Source organism: Manacus candei, unplaced genomic scaffold (assembly GCF_025592945.1).
Source record: "Manacus candei isolate 608988 ecotype Guabito, Panama unplaced genomic scaffold, ASM2559294v1 h1tg000043l, whole genome shotgun sequence".
Taxonomy (NCBI): domain Eukaryota; kingdom Metazoa; phylum Chordata; class Aves; order Passeriformes; family Pipridae; genus Manacus; species Manacus candei.
In genome coordinates this window covers 2,668,611-2,684,886 of record NW_026138091.1, presented here as the reverse complement: position 1 = coordinate 2,684,886, position 16,276 = coordinate 2,668,611, and the positions used below count along the sequence as shown (strand labels likewise).

At 43.2% G+C, this 16,276-nt stretch overlaps 1 protein-coding gene across 2 annotated transcripts in view; it reads right to left on the bottom strand.

Moving 5' to 3' along the window:
• Positions 1 to 15,751, bottom strand: part of NAP1L1 (nucleosome assembly protein 1 like 1) — a 31,425-nt gene extending 15,674 nt beyond the window's left edge. For both annotated transcript variants that reach the window (XM_051795927.1, XM_051795929.1), the window contains exon 1: positions 15,625 to 15,751. The gene's annotated coding sequence lies outside the window, so the exon portion shown is untranslated. The remainder of the gene's footprint in view (positions 1 to 15,624) is intronic.
• Between the last annotated feature and the right edge of the window lie 525 nt (positions 15,752 to 16,276).

The window sequence follows — 16,276 nt, the reverse complement described above, 5'->3', positions numbered from 1 at the left end:
AAGTGTAACACAAAACCACAATCCCAGTAAGATCAGGATATTAACAGTCAATATGAAAAAACATGTTAGAATCTAGACTTCAGAATTAAACACCTACATTCTATGTAGACAGAATCAAAACATTTTTTCTGGTGTCATAACTACGTCCCAACAACTACATGGAAAGCAAGTGTTCGATGTCCTCATTTAGAACCACAACTTTACAGTGCCATTAAAGTATTTAGAAGACTGCATGTAATAAAAAAAGATTCCAATTCCCTAATATGCAGAAAAACTAGAGAACCAACTACCTGTCCATCTATTTCAGAAAAAATAATACAGTACTTGCTATCAAATAGAATAGCAGCACTGCTGTAAACCAAAGGACATCTAACAATGCAATAAGAAACAGAGGAGTTACAGTAGTATTCTTGACTCATTTTATTCAGATCTCATTTGCCTGTCTTATGATTTCAGGTTTGCACATGTATGCAAGCTGTCTATAAAACAATTGGTCTCAAAGCTAGCATGGACTGAAGACCTATAGAAACTGAGAGCATACTACAATTACAACTCTCATTAACGGGTCCGTTTTTTTTGAGCAACAATAACAATTAGCATTATTTTGTATTTATAGAAGACTTTATCCATTTTATACAGCTTTTTCCTTACATACTTCCTCTTAACTTGTTCTTAACTCAGGACCTTTTCAAGGAGATTGATAGTATTGCTGTACAAAAGAGCACAAGATGCACAGTTCCCCTGCTTTTCACATATTTTTATGCAAATGTGACAGTGATGCTGTTCACCAACTATTGCTCCTTGCTGAGACCAGCATTTCCACTCTCCATTCTTCTCATCAAATACTGCTTCAGTTTCCATACAACTAAAGGCAGTTCTTTCAACAAGGGTGTGACCAGTTGCAGCACAAACCCTGTGGTCTCTCCAAAGCAGTGGGCTAAATGAAACAGCAGCTGAACACTCAGAGACAGGTTTGCTGAAAGAGACGGACTTCTACAGTTCATTTAAACATTTTTTTTTTCTAAATGAGGACAAGATTGGCTATGATCAAATGATGCCTAAAAACTTTAAGAAGCATCCATCCCATCTCCAACACCGGTCATTAGCCGATGCTTTGGAAAAAAGTAATGACATGGTTAAGAATTCCCCCAGAAATCCTTCTAGCTTTTAATCACGTTCAGAAAAAAACACACTGGCTCAGAAATGCAGGTATTTGACAATGTCATAACTGATTTTTATTTCATAAACTAGTCCTCATTTTCCTCAAAACCATGCAGGTAAGCTGATGATATCAGTCAAGTATCAAAGCGCTAAAATCCTGCTTCTGAGTTGCAATATTCAGCTCAAAGTCAGATTTTTCTATACTGCACAACCCTATGGCAGAGGAATTTTCACCAGCAGTCTCTCTGTTCCTGAATTCCTCAGAGGGCCCTTGTTTTCACCATTCTGAACAACTACTTGTCATCAGCAACTTTTGTCCATCCTTTCACTGATCACCCTCTTTCCAAGATCATTTCTGACCATGCTGAAGGCATTCATCTCACTACAGCACCCTGTGGAATTCAGCATCTGCCTCATTGCAATGGGCAGTTATCATCCTCTGCTTCCTGGCTTTTAAACAATCCATGCAAGCACTGTATGTTTTCAAATTATGACCCAGTTTACTCAAAGACTTTGAATAACATTCTTCAAAGATTTTTTTGAAATTAAAATAGACTGTATCAAGCAGCTGTCAACTTCAGAGCCTCCCTCTAGTGTTCGCCTATCTCTCATACCACTTTTTCCCATTTTTGCGTCAGTCTTTTTTATGACCCATCCTTTAATCTTCCCTCCACTTTTTACACAACTCAGTATCAGAACATTTACAGTTAGAAGAGTTCTTCTGCAAACTGAGGAGATAGTACTGTTTGTCATAACACTGACATCTGCCAGCTCTAAACAACAGTTTTTGGAATGAGAGCTGCCAACAGAACTACACTGGCAGACATTTAGACTAATCTGTGCAGCCCACTAGCATGGAAGGTATATAGTTGCATCACATTTACTTTACTGTCATTTACCTAAACAACATAAGCTTCTCTGCAAACACAGCTCTACTGGTAAAAAAAAAAAACCAACCAACAAAAACCAACAAAAAACCCTGAACAGATAAAAATAACAACAAAACAAAAATAAATCACTCCAAAAAACCAACTGTAGAAGAAAAGCAGTGAGAAAATGCATTCCTTGAGAGTAAATAACCTCCACTATCTTTGCACAACGCCCAGTACAAGGTCCCAGTCTAGTCTCCAGTATTTTGAATATAATATGTACCACAATCAATAGTACTAAAATACATCACCCCAGTATTTATTTTCCAGTATCTCCCCAATACTAAATATTTCACTATTGTACTGGTATCACTTGGTGTAAGACACAGCTGTCCTTCCCAGTTCATTTCATAGGTGTAATTCACAGGTGCTTTCCAGATTGTAAACAGCAGCTGCAACTTGGCACATGAGCATCAAGAACCACTCTTGGCACTGGCATCACTCCCTGAAGCAGACCCAGAGAGATACCAATTCACCAGTTGTCAATGCAGAACGTCTGGCTACAGCTGGTATGTTACCTCAAGTGCAGTGTCTGGGCAATTGCTTTGGGCTGAGATATTACTTAGAATCTAGGCCTCCTGACTGCAAGAAGAAGCTTATGAGTACATAAAGGGTAGCCTACACCCCTGTACAAAAACCAGCATGCAAATAACCTCCTTATTAGTAAAATATTTTACTTCTCTGTTACTTGAAGAGCTACGGCCAGTAGCACTGCATTACAGTCAGAGGTGCCCAGAGGCTTCACTTACAATGTTTTGCTGCTCACTGTAAAAATATGCAGAGAAAAAGAAACAGTTAGGGCTTGAAAGTGAGCACATAGGAAGTTTTCGCTACAAAAAAGCAAGCAAAAGTACAGAAAAGCAAGCCACAACGCAAATTTTCTAAAGGTTGAAGTGTAAAACCTCTTTCATATAGGCAGCTTAAGCTTGCCTGCCATCACAAGAAAATGTGTTCTTTATCGGAATGGAAAGGTTAGGAAACTTAATCTGGCACAAGCTTAGCCACAGTTTTGAGTGCATTCTGCAGAATTACTGAAAATTGGAAAAACCCTCTTAAAATTTACATCTTACCAAAACAGTATAACAATTTGCTATTTTCATTATGCTTAAAGGACTCTTCCCCTTTTTAATCTGACATGTTTTTCAAGAAATGTAGTTAGATATATGCAGAATCTAATAATGATATTGCCATGTATTCATCCTCAAGTTACTCATTAGTAAGTTTCCAGGGGTTATTGTTTTTTCACTAAGTGATTTTGCTCAAGTGAAGGTAGAAATATAAACCCTAAGTGTTCAACACTGCCTAATCACTCCTTCATCCACGCAGAAACTAGTCTGAGTTTGCACAGCAGCAATCTAGGACACACACACTCTGGTGAGAAGCCTTTTCTTTTTGAAGATCAGCTTTAAGTGTCCCAAGTAAGTATGCCAGTATTAGATTACCCGGACATCCGCTCAGCCTCGGGAAGACAGGTCACAGCAAGGTGAATTGTGAGTCAGCTGAGGAAGCAAGACATTCCTGAGACACAGTTGTTCCAGCAAAACAACAGCTTTTTTGCAACAAGCCCTAAGGCTGGCAGGCCACCAACATATTTCAGCTGTTCAGCATCTCTGATCATACCACACCAAGAAGAGTACCCATTCCCTCCCTTTCAGGAAATACCTTTTCCCCTTCTCTAGAGGAATTGCTCCCACGATTACCTTGGAGTGGCACGTAAAAGAAATTTTGCAAGTTGTTCAAGAAACACAAATAGGCTTTTAGAGGCTATCTGACCCTTCCTACATCCAAGCCATGTTAACTCACATTTTTAAAAGAAACCTACCCTTTTGCCCCAACTTATTTCCTCAGTAGTCAGTAATTCAGAGCACAGCAAGTCAGCCTGTCCATATAACAGCATATCAGCCTCTTCCTGTCTCTGGCAAGCCTTGGGCAACTGAAAGCAATACATTAACAGAAAATACCTAAAACAAGTGAGCCCTACATGGGATTAAGAAGCTGCAATGTAAGATAGCAAACTAAGTGGTGCACTAAGTCAGATGTCAGTGAAGAAAAGAGAGGTCCAGCTGGAGGACAGCTAGTTGTATTAAAAATATCATCAGGATTAAGTCCTGTAAGCTATTTGCAATGTGTGCAAAAACGAAAGGTGCCAGACAAATGACATCATACCAGCCAAGTTCAACTCTCACTACACAGACTGGGAAACTTGAGAGCAATATATTCATTAGAAGTCACTTCAAACTGATGTTCTTGTCTAGCATTCCAGAAGGACAACTTGTAAGATTTCCCTTACATAATCTTCACCGAATAAAGAAAACAAACATTAAAATAGCAGTGTAGAGATCCATCAGAAGATACTCTTTGACTGCAGATGTTCAAAGTAATTGTTTGGTGTACTTTGCTCAAACCCTCTAAGAGAGGTTTGTAACTTTAGAGAGATCAGATACTCTGATAGTGATCTTCAAGGTCTTTTCCAACCTAAATGATTCTAAGAGAAATGGGAGAACTGTTTAAAAAGTGCACAGTACATGGTAGAGAGTTTCACACTTCAAATGTCTTGGTACAGCAAGACAAAAAAATACAACCCCCAAAAATATTAATCATTTCACAACTGTTAGTAGAAGCTATGGTACTAATTACCAGGTGGGAAAATTGTTACATGAGAAAGGATCATACAGTTCAGTAGTAACTAGGAGAACATTTAGCTCCTCTTCAAAAAGCAGCAATTGAATAATGTATCGGGTTAAAAATGTCATTTCAAAAGGGAATAAAGCAGAAGACCAAGTGTGTCCCTTATACTTGTGTGATTCAATTCACGCATCCATTATCATTAGTATGAAAACTGGTCATGAAACAAGGAGATATTGTACCTATTAATATCCTGAGGGGAGACCTCATCACTCTCTATAGCTACCTGAAAGAGGGTTGTTGTCAGGTGGGGAGTGGTCTCTTCTCCCACGTTAACAAGGATGAGAGGAAATGGCCTCAAGTTATGCCAGGCAAGGTTTAGATTGGATATTAGGAAAACTTTCTTCACTGAAAGGGTTGTCAGGCTGCCCAGGGAAGTGGTGTAATCACCAACCCTGGAAATGTTCAAAAAACGTGCAAACGTGGCACCTGGGGATACAGTTTAGCAATGAACATGACAGTGCTGGGTTAATGGCTGGACTCGATGATCATAGATGAGAAGCCTTTTCCAACCTAAATAACTCTGTGTTTCTATGATTAACATGGCAGATAAATTACATAATCTGTAACATGTTTAGCTTATGGAAAAATATGCCTTCTTAGGAAAGCTGAAGGTGAAAAAAAAAATCAATCTCAATTAAGTGAGCAGAGTAGCGGAAGTCTAGAACATAAAGATACCACATCTATTTGATGAAAGACATTATCAGCCACTGAACTCCAGAGACAATTTCCTTTTATTAGTGCCTCAAAGTTATTCTGTTAACAAAAAGTTTTCTGATAATGTAAGAGCAAAAACAAAGTTTATTTAAATTTTCAAATATAGAGTAGATAATTAAAATTGTCTGCCTGAATACAAGCACAGAAGACAAGAGTATGATACAATAAAGAAGACAGCACTAATATAAAAGTTATCAAGTTTTGGATAGAATTATAGAATCAGCTGGGTTGGAAGGGACCTCTGAGATCATCAAGTCCAACCCTTGATCCAACACCGCCGTGGTTACTAGATCATGGCACTAAGTGCCACATCCAATCTCATCTTAAAAACCTCCAGGGACAGAGAATCCACCACTTCCCTGGGCAGCCCATTCCAATACCTGATTACCCTCTGTAAAGAATTTCTTCCTAATATCCAACCTAAACCTCCCCTGGCACAACTTAAGACCATGTCCTCTTGTCTTACTGATAACTGCCTGGGAGAAGAGACCAACCCCCACCTGGCTACAACCTCCTTTCAGGTACTTGTAGAGAGTGACGAGGTCTCCCCTGAGCCTCCTCTTCTCCGGGCTGAACAACCTCAGCTCCGTCAGCCTCTCCTCATAGGACTTGTGCTCAAGTCCCTTCACCAGCCTTGTTGCTCTCCTCTGGACCTGCTCCAGCACCTCAATATCCTTCCTGAACTGAGGGGCCCAGAACTGGACACAGTACTCGAGGTGTGGCCTCACCAGCGCTGAGTACAGGGGAAGAATCACTTCCCTGGTCCTGCTGGCCACACTGTTCCCAATACAGGCCAGGATGCCATTGGCCTTCTTGGCCACCTGGGCACACTGCTGGCTCATGTTCAGCTTCCTGTCAATCCAAACTCCCAGATCCCTTTCTGCCTGGCTGCTCTCCAGCCACTCTGTGCCCAGCCTGTAGCGCTGCAGGGGGTTGTTGTGGCCAAAGTGCAGGACCCTGCACTTGGCCTTGTTGAATCTCATCCCGTTGGAATCCGCGCAACTCTCCAACCTATCCAGGCCCCTCTGCAGAGCCCTCCTGCCTTCCAGCTGATTGACACTCCCTCCCAACTTAGTGTCATCTGCAAATTTGCCGATGTTACACTCAATCCCCTCATCTAAATCATCAATAACGATATTAAATAGAACCGGGCCCAGCACTGATCCCTGGGGGACACCACCAGTGACCGGCCGCCAACTGGATGCAGCACCGTTCACCACCACTCTCTGGGCCCGGCCCTCCAGCCAGTTCCTAACCCAGCACAGTACCCCTGTCCAAGCCGTGGGCTGCCAGCTTTTTCAGGAGTAAGAGACTAAGGAGCTAATGGTCAATGGAAGCAAGGAATCCAGGTTCCTCAATGAAGTAAGAGAAAGGTGCCACTGGACCATTGCAGTAACTCAAATCCCTCTGTTTTGATGCAATTTATTGTTCAAGTACCAACTGATCCGCTATGTCCAAAAGACACGCACAGTTAACAGCAGAAATGCTAACTGGCATGGTAATATTTAGGAATCTTTAGCAAAAGCTTAGGTAGGGTCTTCTGCACCAAGCAGAAAAGGATAAGAAATTCAGACGAGGAGCAGTTTCACAGAACACACTCAGAATTCTAGCTACGTGCATGCACTTAATTATTCAAGATGGGAAGCACTCATAGCACCACGTGGGAGATGTGTTACCTTTGTAAAGGGAACACCCACTTTCTCTTCTGAATGATCTTCCAGTTAGATAAAGCAAATACAATTGGCAAATCCTGCTGGAAAAGCTTATTGTAGTTCTTCCTTAGCTATGCATACCCTTTCCTTTCAATCAGCAACATGTGAATGATTGTAAAGTTAAAAGAAGTTCTAAGTATTTCCTTATACAGTGTTAAGACCTGCAGTTGCATAAGCAATAGCAGGGTCAAGAGATGGAGGTTGCCACAGGCAAGTACTTTTTGTAACAAGTCATGAAAAGGGTTGGGCAAGTTTGAATTTACTGCAGAAACTGTACTGCTACATCTTACCTTATGGTAACATGGCAAAATGCAGAATCTGGCTGCAGAGAATAAAAACACTAAAACACAACAATGATGAATCAAGTAACATAACACAGTTACTCAAAACTCTGCTCTCTCCCGTTCAAGTGGTATTTTTTTGCACTTCCTAATGGCTCCTGAGGTAAAGGCATCAACTTCAGCCATTTGCCAATGCAACCATTTCATTAGTGCTTGCAGGCCTCTGCACAATATACGTATACACGTTACAGCATGAAAACACATTTTCCACATTTCAACTTTAAAGCGCTCTATGCTTGCACTAGAACACAAGTTACTTGATGGGAAGAAGTCAAAGATTCTTCAAAACAAAATGGAATAATAATATATATAAATAACTCTTATTAGTAACTGCAGGACTTGTTTTCAGTCATGTGGAAGGAAACCCTTGTTAAGCTCTCCCCTTGACTAATTTTTCAATTAGGAAATAAAGATTCAATCAACAAATACGGAACTCCTATGTTTGTAGCAATTTTATTGAATTTTAGATAGTGCTTGTTTACTCTTTCAGCAGAAAAGAGTCCTCATAATGAGAAGGAGATGGACTACAAAATTACAATTTAAAAGAAGGCCTAAATTATATCTTCGTGTTTGTCTCTGCTACTGACCTGAGCTCCCTCATCAGGTTCTAAATATAGGGTAATTAACACACAATGGTGCCTTTGTTCTGGATGCCAAGATTCTGTAGCAGAAAACCTACCAATTTCTATTTAAAACAATCTTTCATTATTAGTAAAGTAACAAAGAAGTTTAAATTCAAATCTGGAAAAAATAAACAAAGATTTTTTTTTTAAACGAACTAGTTGGCTTATTACAGGTTTTACTTTCCATCACTGATAATGGGAAAAACGCAGCCATTCTGATGGGCTGAAATCAAAATCTTTATGTATAAAGAAATACTTAAAATCTCCTAAGAGTATGTCTTCATACTCAGTTTGTTTAAAAGTGTCAAAGTAACAAAAGTAACAAACTGTGTTTTAACAAAGTTCTTCAGGTAGCAGAGTGCACTTTAACAGTTTAAAAGATCAACCTGTAGTGTCACAACATCCAACAAATGAAAGGAGAGCGTCTGTTGGCTACGAAGATCGCCACATAATTAAACACAACCATACTGGCAGTTACACTGCTATCTGCAAAACTCACACACTGCAGCATTAAAGCTTTTATCCAATTTGACTTCAAAAACATCTAAGCATTCTTATCTGAAAAGAAAGTTAAAAAACACTGAAAAAAATGTGTACAGGTTTCAAAAGTGTGTGTTTTCACTAGAACATCTGATGAATGCAACATTTTAAATTCATTTACTCCCCAAGAAGCTACTGAAATTCCTAAAATACATCAGCAACTTTTTTGTTAGCTTCATTTCAGGATTTTTAACATGGAAGCCAAGCCACTAAGAACCTACCACCTTTAAAACATCCAGTTTTCAACTAACAAGCTAGTTTGCACTTAAAAAAGAACACAGTCACAACTTGACACATTTTGGAAGCTCTTAGGGGAGAGATGTTACAATTGGCAGTTAAGACCAAACAGAAGTATGTACATGGTTATGGTTTCAACAAGTCACTTTCAAATGAATACAGATGGTATAAAAAGCAATTGTAAATATGTACTACACTTAGAGAGTATTTGAACCATGGAAATGAGCATTATTTACGAAGTTATCTACATAGAAACTTCCTTGTGAATTTCACTCAATCACGTTTTTGGCCCCAATACCTCTTGGGAATCTGGAGAGGTCCCAGCTGACAGGAAGCTGGTGAACCTTGTCCCAATTTCCAACAAAGGCAAGAAGGGGAACCCCAGAAACTACAGGCCTGTCAGTCTCACTTCAGTGCCTCGTAAAGTTATGGACAAGATTATTCTGGGGGGTATTGAAAAACACCTGAAAAACAATGCAGTCATTGGTCACAGCCAGCCTGGCTTCAGGAGAGAAAAGTCATGCTTACACAATCTGATTTCCTTTTATAGCAAGGTAACCCACCTAGCTGATCAAGGGATCTTTTTGGATTTCAGTAAAGCTTTCAATACTGTCTCTCACAGGATCCTTCTGGACAAAATGCCCAGCGCACAGCTGGATAAACACATCATGTGGGGGGTGAGCAATTGGCTCAGGGGTCAAGCACAGAGGGTGATAGTGAATGGGGTAACATCAGACTGGTGACCTGCCACTAGTGGGGTCCACAGGGCTCCATCTTGGACCCTGTGCTCTTCAACATCTTCATAAATGACTTGGATGCAGGACTGGAAAGGATACTAAGCAAGTTTGCAGATGTCACAAAACTGGGAGGAGCTGTTGATTCTCTCAAAGGCAGGGAGGCCCTGCAGAGAGATCTCGACAAATTAGAGGACTGGGCAATCACCAACCATAGGAAGCTCAACAACAGAAAGTGACAGATTCTGCATCTGGAATGGGGCAACCCTGGATGTTTGTATAGACTGGGGAATGAGATGCTGGAAAGCAGTGCCATGGAAAGAGTCCTGGGGGTCCTCATCAGTGGCAAGTTGAATATGAGTCAGCAGTGCCCTGACAGCCAGGAGGGCCAACCGTGTCCTGGGGGCATCAGGCAAAGCATCGTCAGCGGTCAAGGGAGGGAATTGTCCCACTCTGCTCTGCACTGGGGCGGCCTCACCTTGAATATTGTGTGCAGTTTTGGGCACTGCAATATAAGCTATTGAAGAGTGTCTAAAAGAGGGCAACAAAGATGGTGAAGGGCCTTGAGGGGAAGCCGTATGAGCAGTTGAGGTCACTTGGTCTGTTCAACCTGGAGGAGACTGAGGGGAGACCTCATTGCAGTTACAACTTCCTTGTGAGGAAGAGGAGGGGCAGGCACTGATCTCTGTGGTGACCAGTGACAGGACCCAAGGGAATGGCCTGAAGTTGTGTCAGGGGAGGTTTAGACTGGATATCAGGAAAAGGTTCTTCACCCAGAGGGTGGCTGGGCACTGGAACAGGCTCCCCAGAGAAGGGGTCACAGCACCAAGCCTGACAGAGTTCAAGAAGCATTTGTGTGATACTGTCAGGTACATGGTGTGACTCTTGGGGATGGTCCTGTGCAGGGTCATCCTGTCCAGAGTTGGACTTGATGATCCTTATGAGTCCCTTCCAACTCATCATATTCTGTGATTCTGTGAAGATGGTGATAAAAGAATCAAGAGGTTGTGTCATGAATATCTCACCAGGTCAAACAGAGCAAGCATGTTCCTGATGATGCTACCCTGCACACGCATAAAGCACCTACACCAGCTCATACTTAACGCTTCAAAGTCAAGATGAGTAATTTCCAAAACTGGGGTGTCACAGAATTAAGAACTGCTTAAAGCAGTGACCCAAGCAAGGCAAAATAAATAGTATTAAAACCTAAAGTAACACAAATCAAAAGATGCAATTCCAACTAACTTAGAATTCAAAAGGTCAAATAATTTCTGCGCAAAGACATATAATTGCATGCAGCCCACTAAAGATTTTTACTCAACATGCAGAAGTAGCAAGATCTGAAATGAATGCATGGTGACTAAAACACACAATGCAAAATATGATCATTATACACTTCGTTAATGTATCCTTAATAAAAACACTGTATTCACTGTTCAGGTTGCAGAAGAGAGGAAATAGCTCAGTTCAGGGCCTAGCAACATGAATACCTGAGGAACATAAGCAGTTTATGTCTTATACTAATAGTATGAGAGGTGAACAAGAAATGACACAAAAATACCTACATTAACAAGAAGTTCAAAAACAACTGATTCAAAATTGTTTTCCATGTAAACAGTTAATTGTTTTATTTCATGTCTCCTCCCTGTGTTCCTCAACTTGATCTTTTAATGCTTAAGTCAAGTTTTTAACTAGGGTCAGACCTAGAATGACCTTCTCCCTTCATGGGCAAGTCATTCCACAAGCAATGTGAAAGAACTGCCTTCCTTTAAGCATCACATATTAAACAATACCTAAATAAAGTAGTGGACTGAACTAACCTTAGTGCAGATGGTCAGAAAAGATAACAAGCATTTATGATTCTAACCTGGGTCTTAGAAGTTTAGGTGTTTGTCCATTCCAGATTTCAGGCACCCACTTAGTCAAATCTCTTAACCAGAATTTTCAACACTTCTAATATCTCTCATGTTTTGGGTGGAGGTTTCTTCATTGTTTGGTTGTTATTTGGGTGGTGGTAGTGCTATTTTTTTAAAGAATAAATGTAAAATCAAGCAATCGAATGCTTTAAGGTTACAGGTACATCCAAAAACCGGTTTTCACATCTAAGATTTGCTTTCACCTTCTGATCATAAAAAGCTACTAAGGATAAACTGCTAGTATTTTGTTCTAAAGTCCTCAAAGACCAGGTGAAACAGCTGATGTAAAACTGTCTATTTATTATGGCAAGTTAAGCTTTAAAATTAGACATCACCATTGTAAATCATGTCTGTGCAGATTTACATTTAAGCACACATTCAGCTCCCAAATGCATTTGTATTCTCCTGCACTAAAATCACTAAAATCTGAACAGCTTTCCATTTAGGGAGATCTCCAGTTTAACCTGTGACAAGTAGTTAAGATGTAGATGATGTTTTCATTCAAGCAGATGATGTAAGTTCACCTAAAAGAATAATCTTTAGGAAGAACATAAGTTACTTCATATCTGAAATTATTTACATTTTTAAACTAAACATAGAGTATCAAAGGTAAGTTATCAAAACGGTCTTTTTTTTTTTGAGTCAACTGAAGTTTTAGTCTTCAATATGTGTAGTCTTCCTGAAAACTTAAGGTCAAGGTTGTGGCTAAATACCATATCGGTATTAGATTTTTTCCCTTTGCATCAACTTTGTTGAATCACAAAATCATAGAATCATTTAGTGTAAGAAGTCCTCAAAACCCTCACACATTGCTTCAAAATAGCTTAATTTTTCAGAAGGTCATCAAATGAATCCCCAAGCAACTTCTTTGATGCCTTTCAGACATGTCTGGTTTTCTAGACAAACACATTATGACACCAGACCTACTCTCCAGATTAACAACGTTAGGTGATGAGGAAATGCACTAACCCTGAGCTGAGTGAGAATCAGCTAGATTGAATTAGCTTTAATTATAATCACTTTTGAGCCCTACGTAATTTACAAATGAAAACTGACCTAAGCATTAAAACTATCATCACAACCCTTCCTTGGATTAAACACCACTTGTACTAACTATGCAGTTCTACTCTATTATTTACTAACTGCTTCCCTAACGAGAAGTTGGATTGCAGTTGCCCAGACCAGATGCTAACTCAGAAGATTCCTCAGCTCTAGTAAAATAAAACCAGCATTAAGAAGTCTTGTTTCTGTCTGCAAAGTACTGTCTTCTGTGCAAGTGCCTGTTAGTACCACACAAATATCAAAGCAGTATCAATTCATGGAAAAACACAGAGCTGAAGTTCCACTGAATGTATACACCGATGCAGAAAAGCAAACAGGCACTGAAAGAACACCTGCATCTCCATTTTCTGCAACCTAATTCCTGAAGTTTCTTCAAAGAAGCAAGAACCAGATCCTTAGTTTGAGATACACCATGTTTGCAGCTGTTTCACAAGAACCTTAACGTGAACTGGGTTACAACTACATTAACAAAAAGGTTAAGATATCACACACATGTCCATTATACCCCCTGGTCTACTGGAATAAACTGGCTTTCACCAAAGGATTGAACCAAAATTAAAAATAAAAGATTCTTAATTTATTCCCCCTGAGATTTTTCTCTATTGAAACTAATATCCTCAAGCTATATTATTCCCTGAAAGAATACAATCTCTGCCACAACAGGATAAGCTATGTTACAATTGCTTCAACTTTTAGCTTAGTGAATCAACACCTTTTTACCAAATGTACAGGGTAAGCCAAAGTTTTCTTGAAGATCTGGAGTTATGTACTGGAGAAAATGAAGACTCAGGTCTCACTCAGGGTTGTGAAAACTCAGTTGTTAAAGCTTCATGACATCCATGCCCACAGTGCTTTGGTTTCATTCTCACTTGTGTGCCCATACTCACTGTCAATTACACAAGAAGCCAGGAGAAAACCAGACCACCCATTTCCAGGATGCTCAGTAAGCAGGTCACCATAACTAGTACCCCACCTCCTTCCAGAAATAGTTTGTGAGGCAGGGGCTAGATGACACACAAGGGTGGCAGGAGCATTACTCTGCTGTACACAAAGACAGTGCTGCAGATCTGGCACTTTGGGCACTTCTTGCGACACTGGGCTGGCAGCATAGATGCAGCATGGTGCTTCTGCGTGCTTCCAGCCATCCCAGCACTTACTTCCTACTCCTGTGCAAGTCAGAAAAGGACCAGGGGCTCTGAAAAACACCAATCTACCACCTGTGCACAGGACCATCATTCTACAATCCTCTGTCCTCAGAAACCAGAGCACATGATATGCAAGACCTGTCACAAAACAGAGAAAAAGTGGAGGGCAAGGAGACTGCTGATATATATCCCTCCCACAGGACTAAGTGGGCCACAGAAATGTAAGATCAGGTATCAATGGCTTATTATAAGCACTTAAAACAATGTTTGAGGTACCTGAAGCCTGAGTGGCCTAAACTTTTGTCTGGTACAGAGGTATCCAAGTCACTCAAATTTCCATGGATGCAGATTTTAAATTCTTATTTTGCTCTATGGATTAATATCATTTCTGTATTTACGAGGGACTGGAAGCCATTTAACTTGCTTCAATCCAAGTACAGTGTTTTTCTCATTCTTTAATGAGTACCATTGTAAAAGGGGCACAGCAGGAAGGCTACTAACAGGCTACTAACATTTTTGTCAGAAACTACCTACAGCAGTTCACAGCCTTAGGCCTTAGCTCTTAAGTTTCATTTCATGATTGTAATTAAAATTATCAGGCATTATCTCCTGCCAGATTAATGTAACATCTACCAGTAGATGTTAAAATCCCAAGAGGGGCTGAGCAGCAGAGTATTTGTCATACCTTGCACACACGGTGCCCACTTCTCCTACCCTCCTCAAATGAGTTAAAATGTGAAACACAGGTGTATCTCAATAGGGCTTCAAACACAAACGGACACGTACACAAATCTGCAGTATGCTTGGAGATGAATGGTGGAAGGTGCCATGTTATTACTCTATCAGTCATTTTAAAAAGTTTTGTGTTTTCTTCTGCAAGTGAATGAGGAAAGTTTTTATTAATTATTGAAAGCCTCACAAGTATTGGAAGTGTAAGTCCCCTCCTCATTTAATAGGGAGTAGATAAGAGTTTTATATGTAGGTAGATATTTATGAATGCTGAACACAAGACACTACTTCCACTTTTAGTTACTGAACCTTCCAGGTAGCTTCTTTGCCTTCTTTGGTGACAGGCTCATTTTGGATGATACTAGCTAGCAGACACCCGGAGAAGCGACATGTTGAACTCCCGAACACCGCTCTACCCTGAGGCAGGAAACGGGACTTGCTCGTCCTCTGGCTGAATCTCTGGGTCCCCCTGCCAGCAGCACAGCACAGCACACCCGAGCCGTGGCTCTCCACGGGAGCAGGAACAAGGCGCGGGAGGCGGCACAAGGCCACGACTCACAGCCATCGCCGCCGTCCCCCGCTCCGCCATGTGCGCGCACACGGCCCGGGCCCCCACCGGCCCGGCCCCGAGACCCCCGCGCCCGGTCGGACACGCTCATCCGCTCCTCCTCCCCGCGCCGCTTTCCGGCCCCGCAGCCCTGCAGCTCCCCGGCCGCGCCGGGCAGGGCTCCGCTCTGCGCCCACGTGTTGCGGGGCCGACCCGCCTCCCCCCGGCCCGGCCGAGCCGCACGCCCCAGCCCGGCCCGGCCCCGGCGCTCCGCGAGCGCGGCGGAGGGGTGCGCGGGAGGCGGCGGGCAGCCCTCCGCGCCGCGGGCCTGGCCGAGCAGCGGCGCCGCCGCCCCGCGGGCCGCACGGGGGGAGCTCGGTGCGGCGCGGGCACCGCCGGCCCCCCGCGCCCCGCCAGCCGCGGGGCCCCGCTAGGCCGGGCCGGCCCCCGCGGGCTCCCCCCCCGCGGGAGCGAGGGCCCAGCGCCCCCCGGTAGCCCCCCGCCCTCCCGGCCCAGGGCGGCGGCGGCAGGAGCGCCCCGCGGTACCTGCGCGGCCCGCGGGCCCGGTGACTCAGGAGCAGCGAGGCGGAGGCGCCGCGCGGCCGGCGGTGAAAGGACCCGCGCTCCCGCCGCTCGCGCTCATATAGAATTAACGTCACCACGTAACCCCCTCCCCCGCGCGCCCCGCGTCTCGTGGCAACGCGCGCGCCCTCGCGCCGCCCGTTGGCCGAGGACGGTTGGGCCCGAGCGGCGGCGGCGCGCGCGGAGCCGCCCCCGTGCCACCCTCGGGCCGCGTGTCCGGAGCCACCTCCGGGACGTGTGGCCGCGCACGTACCGGCCCCGGCCCCGGCCCCGCCCGGGGGAAGGTGCCCACACGGCCGGGCACCCGCCCGCCGATCCGCCGGCAGCTGCCGCCCCGCCCGGGCAACTGCAGCGCCTCCGCCCCGGCGGACCTGCCCGCGAGTCAGGGTGTGATGCTACCCCGACCACTTGGGTGCTGCCTTAAACCCGAACTCGGGGGATTTCTGAGGGCATCCGACCAGAAATAGAAGTTACTGGGACAGGTAAACCCTGTTCACACAGGCTACAGGTACCATAAAACCACAGTCAGCATTCGCTGACCAAGCTGAGCACCGTGGTGGTTCAAACCTTCATTGATCAGAGTTTCAACCATTCCTGCCTTGGCCGGGATGGGCAG